We start from the raw sequence: 12,896 nt of genomic DNA, 5'->3' as shown, positions 1-12,896 counted from the left end.
TATCTTCAATTCTTTGTGGGTCTGAAATCCACCCCGCTCTGTGCATTCTCCACTGTAGTCCAGGGGAATAGTATCCTGGCTTTTGGGGAACCTCAACTTTCTGCAGTGGTGGCCCTCCATAACAACTATAGCAGAAAGAAGTTCGGACATTTTTAAGATGTAAATTCTCCCCAATTTGATCTATAGATTTAAAGCAACTCAGTCAAAATCTTAGCAGGATTTTTTTTTTGTAGATATTGACAAAATGATATATCGATATGTATATGGAAAGGCAAATGTATATGGAAAGGTAAAGAAACTTGCATAGGCTAAACAATTTTGAAAAGAATAACAAAATCGTAGCATTCACACTATCTAATATCCAGTCTGTGATGCAAGATGGACCATTTTGTGTGTGTGTGTGTGTGTGGATGTGATCAGTTTGGTTCTGCATTGCTGTTCAGTAGATCATGATCATACACTGAGTTTTCGATGCTAATCGTTTTGACCTCCTGAAGTATAGATCTTGTTTTTTATGTTGAATAATCCATTTGCTGAATCATTCAGCCATGGCATATGCTACACAACTTTTAAGATCCTAGAGATCACATATTAGGTAATACAATGTAGACAAACTCTAAGACAAGAATTATTATTAAAGTTTTCAAGACATTTAGTTGTCATAATCCTAGATTTCCAAATCTGGTCTACAAAAGCATGTCATAATCTGTTTGGATATATTTTAGAAAACAATGTGTTTTAAAATATGGATATGGATTGTTCAACCTTGCTAGTATAATTTATCGATGCACAGCAGGATGTGTTTACTATGGTAATACATTGATTGACTGAAGTAAATCTAAGATTGTTTTGCTTCCATAGCTGAGATAGTTTGTCCTTATACCTAGTAAAACAGAATGTGAAGAACTACATGAGCTGTATTGGTCAAATATTACATTGATATTGGCACCATCATTGGAGCTGATTATAATTTAGTGGGATTAATTACCTGGCACTAGATTATAAGCATAAGATTCCCAGGTCTTATTTTTCTCAAAGATTTTCATTTTCAAGAATGGCATGAAAACAGTAGAGCTAGTTGACAGTAAAGTCCATGTAGGTGGGGCCAATGAGTATTTTCATGGACTAATGTCTGGAGGAGCTTCTCCATGGCCTCAGGAAGACCACGGGATCTATGTACTACTGGGTTGGGAGAAGGGTAAGAATAGCTGAAGCTTTCTTCAGCTCAATAGAAGAGGTATATGGAGTAATATTTAACTCGACTGGAAATATATTTGGTAATGAAAAGTAGAGATAGTCCTTGACTTCATGGAGCTTAGTGTTTAGTGAAGAGAGAAAAATTAATAAAATCATCATAGGAAAAAATATTTCATATGACAAGAGGATTATTCATTTTCAAAGTTAGTTGAAAAAGAGATACTAAGAAAAATCATTATCCGCACCTACGCCTTTACTTCCATCTACTTTCAACAAACTAAATATGTCCTTTCATTGCTCTTTTAGCTTGATAATCTGACTTATTAACCAAGACTTGCTTAGTCCACAGTTCAGAATTCCTACAGGTCTTTCTTTCTCATTCTGTTTTTAAAGGCATATCCGGTGATTTCCAGCGGACAGAGTGTGAATGGGTTTGGGAGAATGAAGATTCATTTCACCTCATGCAATTTTCAGCTGAAGAAAGACTTATTCATTCCTTAACTCTGGCATGAGGAACATTGGGACTGCTGATCTATTATGGTCCAATTTTTTAGTGTTGTAAATCAGCTTAGAATATCTCTCCAAATATCACTGAAATTTCTTACCTGTTTTCTAGTGCTTCCCTATTCCTCCACCTTGCAATCAGTTTAGCACCTCCTGAGATCTGGAAAGGATGAGGTAGTTAAAGGATTTGTCTGAGTAGGTGGTAGGAAATGTCAGAGTACAACTTGTACTTACTTTCTGACTTCTGGTACAGTGTATATTTTCTTAGAACAGCAGATAAACAATAGAAAATTATGATGAAAAGAGTTAGTGGGGGAAGAGGGGCTTAGTTGAAAAGGCAAAAACTGAGCACTTAAAAATTATTCTTTATTCATTGGTTAATTTTGAAAGCCTGCAGGATTGAGATTGGCTTTCTTTTTTTTGTACTTAGAAAAATCATTATAGTAGAAAATTGGGATAATAGAACAGAATGAAAGTACAAGCTGTCATATTTCACCTGTCCCATTAGCCCCTTTAAACTTGTTAATCTGACATTCCAAAAAAAGAAACAAATGCACACAGACATACACAGATATACACGAAATGATAAGAATATGAAATTTTATTTAGAAAGAATTTAGGCTTTTATAAAAAGAAGTTGTAAAACTTTTAAGCAAATGGAATTAGAAGAAAATTTTAGTCTACATTTTTATCTCCTGGGAAAGTGGGAGAGACAGTTTTATCAAACCAGGCAATAACAGGGTCATTTCTGTATACATAGATCACTGTCATTGATGTTATTGGGAAATCTGGGACTAGATCAGGACATATCAGTCAGTGTAAGAGGGATAGCTGAGCACCAATATGATAGTAAATTAATGCTGTCTACATTTCTTGATTCCATAAGTAATAATGAATGTATTGTTATAAATGTTTACTGCAAATTTATTCCCACGTATTTCTGAGAATAGATAGAGATAAAAAATTAATACATGTTTCAACAGTGGTCATTAACTGTAAGAGACTGGGGTTGTGATGTATAAAACCATGACTAATATACAATTAGGTAAAAATAAAATAGAGATGGATGATTCTTTTATAATTTGTCATTTTGTACTTTGTAGTCCTTTAGTTCTTCAAAATAGATGCAACCCTTTTGAGCATGTCTTTGAAAGCTTGTACCACTCGCTTGTTCCTCAGAGTATAAATGAAAGGATTCATTACTGGGACTACCGAGTGGTAAGCACTGATACCACCTTATTAATAACTACCCCTTCTTTTGCAGATGGTTTAATGTAGATGAAGATGCAACTTCCATAAGTGATGGAAACCACAATTATATGGGAAGAACATGTAGAAAAAGCCTTTTTCCTCTGCTGGACAGAAGGGAATCTGAGAACAGTTCTTATGATGTAAGTGTAAGACATCATTATACACACCAAGATGAACAGGAGTGTCAACACAGTGAGGACCAAGACAAATCACTCTATAAACCCTGTGTAATCTTTAGGATGAGAGCAGCACCACATCCAAAGTGATCTATGACATTAGAGTCACAAAACTCGAGCTCGAAGCCCATGCTAAATGACAGGATGACAATGATCAGAGCAATCAAATAACAGCCAATAAGGATCTTGAAGCAGACTCTGTTGTTCATGATGATTGTGTCATGCAGAGGTTTGCAGATGGCCACGTAATGGTTATAGGACATGGCTGTCAGGAGGAAAAACTTAGTTACACCCAAGACAACAAAGAAAAATAATTGAGTGGCACATGCATTGTAAGTACCAGTGTTGCCCTCTGATGTCATTGTGTAGAGGAATTTGGGTATGCAGACTGTCGTGAATGAGACTTCCAAGATAGAGAAATTCTGGAGAAAAAAGTACATGGGTGTATTAAGGTGAGAATCCACCAAGGTGAGAGTGATGATGGTCAGATTCTCAGCAATGCTCAACAAGTAGGTTAGAAACAAAAAGATAAAAAGCAGAATCTGTAGATTTGGGTCATCTGTCAGTCCCATCAGGATGAATGTTGTTATTGCTGTATAATTTTTCATCACTGATTCCTGACTATGGCCTGGTCTGTGTGTAAAAATAAAAGATAGACATTGGTGAGGAGTATGGGGGAAGATGGTGGACTAGGTAAAAGCAGGGTTCATCTCCTCCCAGGACCAAATTGAAATTACAACCAAATTATAAAATAATCAACGTGGAGAATCAACTGAAGTTTAGCTACGTCTCATAATATAAAGGAGCCACATCGAAGCCACTAGGAGGGTCCTGAATTGGGCTGGACCCGCACCTACAGGTGGTAGAGGATCGCCGGGAGGAAGAGCGAGGCTGCAGAGGCTCTCCCGAAGGAGGCGGTGGCGGGGGTGGGGGGGATCCTGGTCTCATCTGGGGGCTCTCCAACACAGGGTCCCAGCCCAAGGAAGAGGAGATTCCAATAATACTGTAGAAACTAGAGGGGATTCCAGCTCCCTGGGTGAGACGAAAGGCGACTGAGCCCGTGGATACCCTTATGAAGGACCTGCGCAAAGGCATTCTGACCTGCCTGGTTACTCCACATTCCCATCAATTGTCCAATCTGTTAAAATCTTCCTAGTTGAGTGTAACATAAGCTAGACATAAGACCTTACAATCTAAGGCTAATGTATGAACTAAACCAACTTTAACATATAGCTAACTAACATTAACATATAAACTAGTCCAACAAAAAATAGAACACACAGACATACTGCACCTGTACTGAAAGAAAATTAGGGATCAGACTCAAGTTGTTGTATAGTAGTATAACTTGCTAATGAAAAATATAACATACAGAGTTGGCGAGGATACGGAGAAAAGGGAACCCTCATACATTGTTGGTGGGATTGCAAATTGGTACAGTCGCTATGGAAAACAGTATGGAGGTTTCTCAAAAAATTGAAAATGGATATACCTTTTGACCCAGCAATTGCATATCTGGGTATTTATCCAAAGAAAACCAAAACAATAATCATGAAGGTCTATGCACTCCAATATTCATGGCAGCACAATTTACAATAGCCAAGATATGGAAGCAAACTAAATACCCATCAACAGATGATTGGATAAAGAAATTATGGTTCATATATACAATGGAATATTACTCAACCATTAAAAAAATGAAATCCTACCATTTGTAACAACATGGATGGTACCTAGAGGTTATTATGCTGAGTGAAATAAGTCAGACAGAGAAACACAGATACCATATGATTTCACTTATATGTGGTATCTAAAGAACAAAAAGAGCAAACTAATCAAAAACGGATTCACAAATATCGTGGACAATTTGGTGACCGACAGAGGGGAGGGAAGTTAGGAGGCTGGGAGAATGGGGTAAAGGGTTAAAGAAGTACAAATTAGTAGTTGATAGTTTGGCTTGGTGAGCATGGAAGGGGGAATGCAGTTAGCATTAATATGATGGCTAAGTGGAGGGAGCACTTAGTGGGATTGTTTTATGAACATCATTGATGTCTAACCAATGTACTGTATACTTGAAACTAATTTAAATAAATAAATTAATTTAAAAAAATAAAGAGAAATTTGATCAGTTGAGTTGGGTGAAAATGTTAGCTAAGCCATGATTTTATTTTACCTGTTAATCAAGAATGCTGTTGGAATGACAGTCAATAGTTAATAATGCTACTGGACTCACACTGCTGAGTATTACACTAGATACCAGCCGGCAAGTTCTTATTAAAGATTCTTGTTACAATATTGATGTAGTATTAATTAACAGTAATATTAATGTAGTATTAAGTAATAATAAAGTGATTGAGGAATGAGCCCAGGGAAAAGAATCTATTTTACATTATCTGTGTTAATAAATAGAAAAACACTATCATAAAATATACATGCTTTGTAATGTCACACGACACTAATACCTCAAGGTGAGCTTGTCGTCATGGCTCCATGTGAGGTAAACAGGTCTGACTATAGTTAATGTTGTGAAGTTAAAACTTTTCCTCTTAATCTCTGCTTCCTCGCTCACTGTGATAATCTACATTCTCCTTTAACGTACCTCATGCCTTTCTGCTCTCTTCTCTTTCTAAACCGCACAAAAACACTCTTGCAATTCTATCCTGAAGTCAGAACTAGATCTTTTAAAACCTTATGTGAGATCCATTTCTCTGTTTAAAGCCACTCAGTGGAGTGCCATTTCCCTAGGAATAAAATTCAAACTCCTTTCTCTAGTTTACAAGGTCATTCATGATCTCATCACTGTGAATACTCCTAATTCACCTCTTGCTTTTCCTGTTGTACTGGTCTTCTTCTATGCCTTGAAGATGCCAACGTTTTTCCACTCCAGGATGTTTGCAATGTTTTCTCTCTACTTGAAATGCTCTGCTTACATTCTTGCATGGCTGGATCTTATTTTTTCAGGTGCCATGTTAAACATAGCCTCCACAATGATGCCTTTCGAGAGAATCCTATGTTCTCTCTACCCCTAATGCTATAAGCACACTGCTCTATTTCTTTTAGGGTACTTAATATAATTTGTAATTATAGTTTATTTACTTTTTATCTCAGTGCCCTACTTTTTGACTCCATGAGAACACAGACCATATCTATTTTGTAAACCACTGTAAATCCAAGACCAGATCTTTGCCTGGCGCATAGCAGATGATCAGTGCATTTTTATTGCATTAAAGAGACTAGGCATTTTGTCCTTGACAATTGATTAGTTACATTTAAAGTATAATTGAAAGGTTATAGCATCAGTCCGTTTACATTTTAGGCTTTAAACCTTCAATGTATTGAGACAATTTTAGAAATCAGAAAGTCACTTTTAGTCATAATCCTCAAAGTTACACTAGGCTATTTGATCTGTACTTAAGAATAAAAAAGAATGAACCTTTTAAAAGCGGCTTGGGGTTAAGAGTGCTGTGGTGGAGGGAGGACCGAAGGGAGAAGGTGGTGGTCTAGGAGTAAGGTTTCCTTTTTTTGTTCATCTCTTTACTTTATTTTCTCTAAAGGAGTCTGGCCAAGGCTACTTGAGTCCCGGTCCTTGGATCCACTGAGAGGGCCCACATGGTTGATTTTAGGGGTTAAGAATGTGGGTTCTGGAATAAGATAGATCAGAGTTTGAGACCTAGATCAACCATTTAATGGCTGTGAAGCTTTGGGAAGTTTGGTACTAGGCTCCATTTCCTGGTTTGTGAAATGTAAATAATAACTATGTTCTGTGAAATGAAAATAATGTGTATGTTCTTCACGGGTTAGTATAAAGGCTAAACAAACTAATTCTTTTAGGCTCTTAACATCATGCCTGGCATAGGATATATATTAAATATATTCTATTTACTCTTTCTATTTCTTCTCCCAGGACCTGCTGAGTTTCCCTGTGTGAACAGAGTTCGCACACTCTTCCACATTTTCTTTTGCTCTATCCCTAGAGTTACCCTCCCACCTTCCATGGATGCATTTTAAATTTTCTGCTCTCTTTGAAATTAAATAGAAAATTATAAGTCCTCTTAAATTCTAAAAAAGTAATATTTGTTGATAGGTCTGTTCATCATGCCTGTAATTCAACTACATACAATACAACGCATGATTTATTGTTTCTGAATCTCTTTTACTTTTATAATCTAGACTATTTGCACTTTCTAATGTGATTCCTTGCCCAAGTCTCTTAATTCAAGCATTATTTCTTAGGGTATTCACTTTCTCCCACCTCAGTAACCACAGCTTTCATATTCTCTTCTGGACTTGTCTAAGGGCCCTCTTCTTTCATCGCATTATATTACTTGAGAATAGTTCCCTGAAATTCTCTTCACTAATTTATAAAAAAAATCTTTAATGCTCTATCCATGTTGCCCTGTCTCTCTTTGAACTACTATAAAAGAACAAGAAAAGAAAAAAAATCTTAGCCAAAAATAAAATGATCAAGATCTCTCAATAAGAGAGCTATATAAGTTGAGAGATATAAAGCACCTTAAAGATCATTTTAGCCAATCCTCTAATTTCGAAGATGGAAATCAGAGAGTCAGCAGTCACTAGGCTTGTTAGGAGCAAACTAAGGAAGAATCCAAGTTTCCTAAATCGAATTTTCGTGCTTTGCCCCCAACTCTACCTAGTTAGGAGAAAGTCTCAGAAATAATTGTCTTTGCTTTCCTGGTTTCCACTCACCCATTTGGAAGTTTGCCACTTCTAATGCCATTTTGTCTTCCAAGGATACCCAGTCCATTCCGGCTCTTTCCTTAGTCTCTACATTTCTTCCGAGAAAACTTATTAGTACTATAGGAGATCTGGAAAATAAAGTCATCTAATGTTTTAGACACTGATAATCATATTTATGTTATTCACCCAGTTGTATTTATGTTTTTAATAGAATACATTCTAATGAGGAATTTCCTGGAATAAGAATAGTTTTTAATAGGAGATACCAGGGCAAGCGATTCACTTTTGGCTGTATTTAATTTAATTTACAAACATTTATAAGGCAGTTACTAAGTGTTAGGTACTAAGTTAAACACTTAGATTACTTCATTTAATTCTCAAAGCAACTCTCTGAGGCTGGTTGTAATTTAATCTTCATTTTGCAATCGAGGAAACCAAGATCCAGAATTATTTAGAATTGTGCCTGAGGTCACTGACTTAGGATGTGGTAAAGCAGGAGTATGAATCCCAGCAGTCTGATCACAGAAACTCAACTTGTAACCCCTATAAAACATGTCTTCTCTACTCTTTATTTGACTGATTTATTTCTCCTTTTTATCTTTTGAGAAAATAATCCACATCCTCCCTGTGATGGTATCTGTCAATTAACCTTCAGGGAATTAGATGAATCACTACCCAGCCTTCTTTATTTCAGAGTTAAGAGCTATAGTGGAGACATGATTGGTCTTCAACAATAATAATTAATTACATTTGTCGTAACTGAAATGTTTCCCATTTGCAGTCACTGTCTCTAGGGTTTCCAATTTCTCTCATCACTGGGGTAGAACAGGATCTTCCCAGGAGACCTCAATTAGTTTGGAACATGAATGGTTTCCTCTTGGTTGTTTCAACTTATTTCCCACAATGATCTTGAGGTGAGTGTCCTCTGAGATTGGGGAAATAAGGCTCTTCCTTTCTCACAGAGGGTGGAGTGTCCATTTCCAGCATGTGCTCAGATCACACATCAGAGCCTCTGACTCTGAATTTTTAGACAGGAATCTGACTTGATATGTAATATATGGCTCACCTGTTAGTTGCCCTCCCAAATACTGTAGAACCACTCAGAGAATGATCACGCTTGACCAAATGTCCTATTATCCTTTCTTGTCTTCTGATCTAGATTCCAAGTGCCTACATATGGTACTCACCAAGCTCCCTGCAACCTGCCCTAAGCCCTGTGCAACCATAATATTCTAACTTCTGCCCTCGCAAAAATCATTATCTTTTAGTGTCTCAGTCCCATCTGGAACATATTGGGTAACCTCATGCAGAATGGCATATGAAAGTTCATTGATTTATTGCAGTCTTATTAATAACAGAATGTTTTACCTTTTCAAGTGTGCTTTGTGGTATTGCTCATTAAATATAGAAAATTATTGCTAGTGGTAGATATTCAAGTTGTGTAGCAAAAAATAAACATCAGGGAGGCATTTTGGCTGGATTGAGAGAACAGGAACACTTTCCCAGGATCTCATACGAGGGAGACTATATTTCTTCCTTCAAAATTTACTGTCTTATTCTTCAAACTTCTTAAGATGACTCCTTTCTAAAGTCTTATTAAAATTCAAATGTCACTCGCTAGAGAATAGAGTAAAATTGAAGATAACCATTGATTCCTATTGTGAAACACTGTTCATAATTATTTAGGATCTGGGCTTGGAAACACATAGCTCAAAAAAAGGCTTCTGCTCTTTAACTTTGAACTACTTGTATTCTGGAGGGTGAACAACTGGCATGATTAAGTAAATCATACTCACCCATCAGATTGCTGTCCATGGCTTCTGTGGGCAATTTAACTGCAAAGATTCTTAGGGTAAATTCAGAGTAGAGTAGGAGTTTGTTAGTGACGGTGTGTTCTACAATATTTTCATTCACTTACACACTTGCATTCACTGGCAAGTCTGTGAGTGGGCAGAAGTCTCATAGGTTTCCATTGCCCATGGTTTCCCAGGAATATTTTCCAAATGTTCTTTACCTTTTACAATCTTATAATGATACCAAATAAAAGATATTTCCTGAGTTTAGTTCTAAGAAAAATGCTTATATTTTCTGCATAATTGAAAGAATTAAAGACTGTTTCAATGGTGAGACATTCTCTTTGGTTTGTACAAAGTCTATATCTTGACCTCTGAATGGGAAGACAGGTTTTCCTGCAAATTATATATTAACAAAAATGATATAACTTATATACACTTTCTTCTGATTTCTTCAGGGGTTCTTCAGCCAAGGGAAGCCTTTCAGGGATACCCTGAGGGATACTGGACTTGGTTGAAGCCACACCATCTCCTGTCATAGTAGATATAGTTCCTCCCCTTGGTTTTGGGCACACTTTCACTTCCTGTGTATTTTGCCCAATCACGTGACTCATCCCTCAACAGGTGTGCAGGGATGATCTGATTAAACAAACAAAAGAACCTCTTGGGATCCTGGGTTCAAAAGTAGCTAATTCACCTATAGTATAATGAACTTAAATGAACTTTGTGAAGAAAAAAACAGCTATCAATTGGGACTGTGTCTTTGGAGAGAGGAAGATGCAACAATAGAATCAGAAATAGGTCAGGTGCAAAGCAATAAATGTCAGGTGACAAATCACAAATGTGGGTCCTTTTACTTTCTTCTGATTTCTTCAGGGGTTCTTCAGCCAAGGGAAGCCTTTCAGGGATACCCTGAGGGATACTGGACTTGGTTGAAGCCACACCATCTCCTGTCATAGTAGATATAGTTCCTCCACTTGGTTTTGGGCACACTTTCACTTCCTGTGTATTTTGCCCAATCACGTGACTCATTATTATAAGTACTTAGGAGATTGCATATTCACTATTTCACTATTTGCAATAAGTTTCACTGTCAGATTGTTTTATTTTTTAACTTATAAAAAATATAAGTGGGAAAGAGCAAAGCTAATTATTTCAGGTCCACTTAGAAACTCCAAGATTTATTTCCATTCATAGCTTGCTAAGAGTTATCATGAATGAGTGTTGAATTTTATATAAAAATTTTAATGTCCCGTTAATTAGTATAAATAAAATAAAATAATGTGTCTAGTAAAATAAATATATAATTTCTCCTTTTGTTATTGGGGTAATGAAATGATATTAATAGATTTACTAGTATTAAACCATCTTTGCATCCCTGACGGAAACCCAAACTTGGTCATCAATTTTTTTTTAATTAAGAAAAGGCTCAATTTGCTAATATTTTATTTAAGATTTTTGTAAATGTGTTCTTGTGTTAAATTGTCCTTCAGTTTTCCTTTCTTGCATTTATCTTACATGGGATTAAGTCAGAGGTTATATTAGTTTTACAAAATAAATGAGGAGTAGTTACAGTTTTCCTAGTGCTACAACATTTTGTTTTGACTTATCTGTTTCTTGAGAGTAGTAGGACTCAAGTGTAAAATGTCTGGGTTTGGTGTTTTCTTTGTTGGAAGATTTTTAAAAATCGATTAATTTCTTTAAAATTTATAGCATCATTTAGATTTTTTATTTTTATTTTTTGAGGTTGTATTTTTTTATGTGAGTTAGTCTATTTTACTAAAATTTATATTTACTGATGTAATGTTTTTATAATATTTTTATCTTTATTATATAAGTTATACCTATCAACTCTTTTCCATTTTAAATATTATTTGTATCTTCTTTATTTTTTCTTGATCAATTTTATAAAAAGATGAAAACTTTAGTAGTTTCATTTGGGGGTACCTTTATTAATTCTCCTTATACTGTATCTTTGTTTTTCATTTCATTAACTTTTGCTCATATTTTTATATATTACCTTTATATTTTTCTGTCTGCTTTCTTTAGATTTTATTTTGTTTTATTCCTCTAAAGTAGAAAGTTTAACTTCAGCCATCATTTTAAATACTATATACCTTTAAGATTGTAAATTTCCCTCTAATTACCACTTTCAATGCATGACATGTTTTTTTTTTTTTTAAATTTTATTTACTTTTTTAAGGTGACATTGGTTAACCAAATCCAATAAGTTTCAGCTGTACACTTTAACACTAAGGCTTATGTATATTTACACTGTGTGTTCACCTCTCATAGTTAGATTTCTTTCTGTCACCTCTTTTACCCCGTCTACCTCCCCTATCCTCCACCACCCCTTACCCTATGGAAACCACTAGTCTATATACTCCATGTTCATAGGTTTCTGTTTGTTTGTCCTGTTTATTTGTTGCTTTTAGGTTTATATCCCACATATAAGTGATACCAGGTGATTTTCAACTTTTTTTGTCTGGCTTATTTTGCTTAGCATGATTATCTCGAGGTTCATCCATGTTGTCGCAAATGGCAGTATTTCATCTCTTCTTATGGCTGAGTAATATTCCATGCTATATATGTACCACAGCTTCTTAGGCCAATCATCTATTGTAGGACTCTTTGGTTGCTTTCATGTGAATAGTGCTGCTATGAACATCGGTGTGCAAATATCTTTTTGTGTCAGGTGATACAAAAAGTTTTTCAAGTCTTCGGGGTAAATACTCAGGAGAGAGATTGTTGGATCATATGGTAGATCAATTCTTAGTTTTTTTGAGGAACCTCCATACTGTTTTCCATAGCAGCTGTACCAATTTGCAGTCCCATCAGCAGTGTATGAGGGTTCCTTTTTCTCCTCATCCTCTCCAACATTTGTTATTACTTGTCCTGTTGATTATAGCTGTTCTAACAGGTGAAATGGTATCTCATTGTGGTTTTGATTTGCATTTCCCTAATAGCTAGTGATGTTGAGTATCTTTTCACATATTTGTTGGCCATTTGTATGTCCTCTAGGGAGAAGTGTCTGTTCAGGTCCTCTGCCCATTTTTTAAGTGGATCATATGTTGTTTTTGTTGTTATTGAGTCATATGAGTTCTTTGTATATTTTGGATATTATGCTCTTATTGGAGGCGTTGCTTGCAAATATATTTTCCCATTCAGATGGTTGTCTCTTTACATTGTCGACAGGTTTTTTTTGTTTTGTTTTGTTTTGTTTTTTGTTTTTTTTTGCTAAGCAGAAGTTTTTAGTTTGGTGTAGTCCCACTCATTT

General features: G+C 35.7%; 1 pseudogene; it reads right to left on the bottom strand.

Moving 5' to 3' along the window:
* Nucleotides 1-2,808: 2,808 nt before the first annotated feature.
* Nucleotides 2,809-3,736, bottom strand: LOC102884915 (annotated as a pseudogene).
* Nucleotides 3,737-12,896: the final 9,160 nt, after the last annotated feature.

The sequence above is a fragment of the Pteropus alecto genome, unplaced genomic scaffold (assembly GCF_000325575.1).
Source record: "Pteropus alecto unplaced genomic scaffold, ASM32557v1 scaffold624, whole genome shotgun sequence".
Classification (NCBI taxonomy): Eukaryota; Metazoa; Chordata; class Mammalia; order Chiroptera; family Pteropodidae; genus Pteropus; species Pteropus alecto.
The sequence above is the reverse complement of the archived record's forward strand: the minus strand, read 5'-3'. Positions and strand labels throughout refer to the sequence as shown.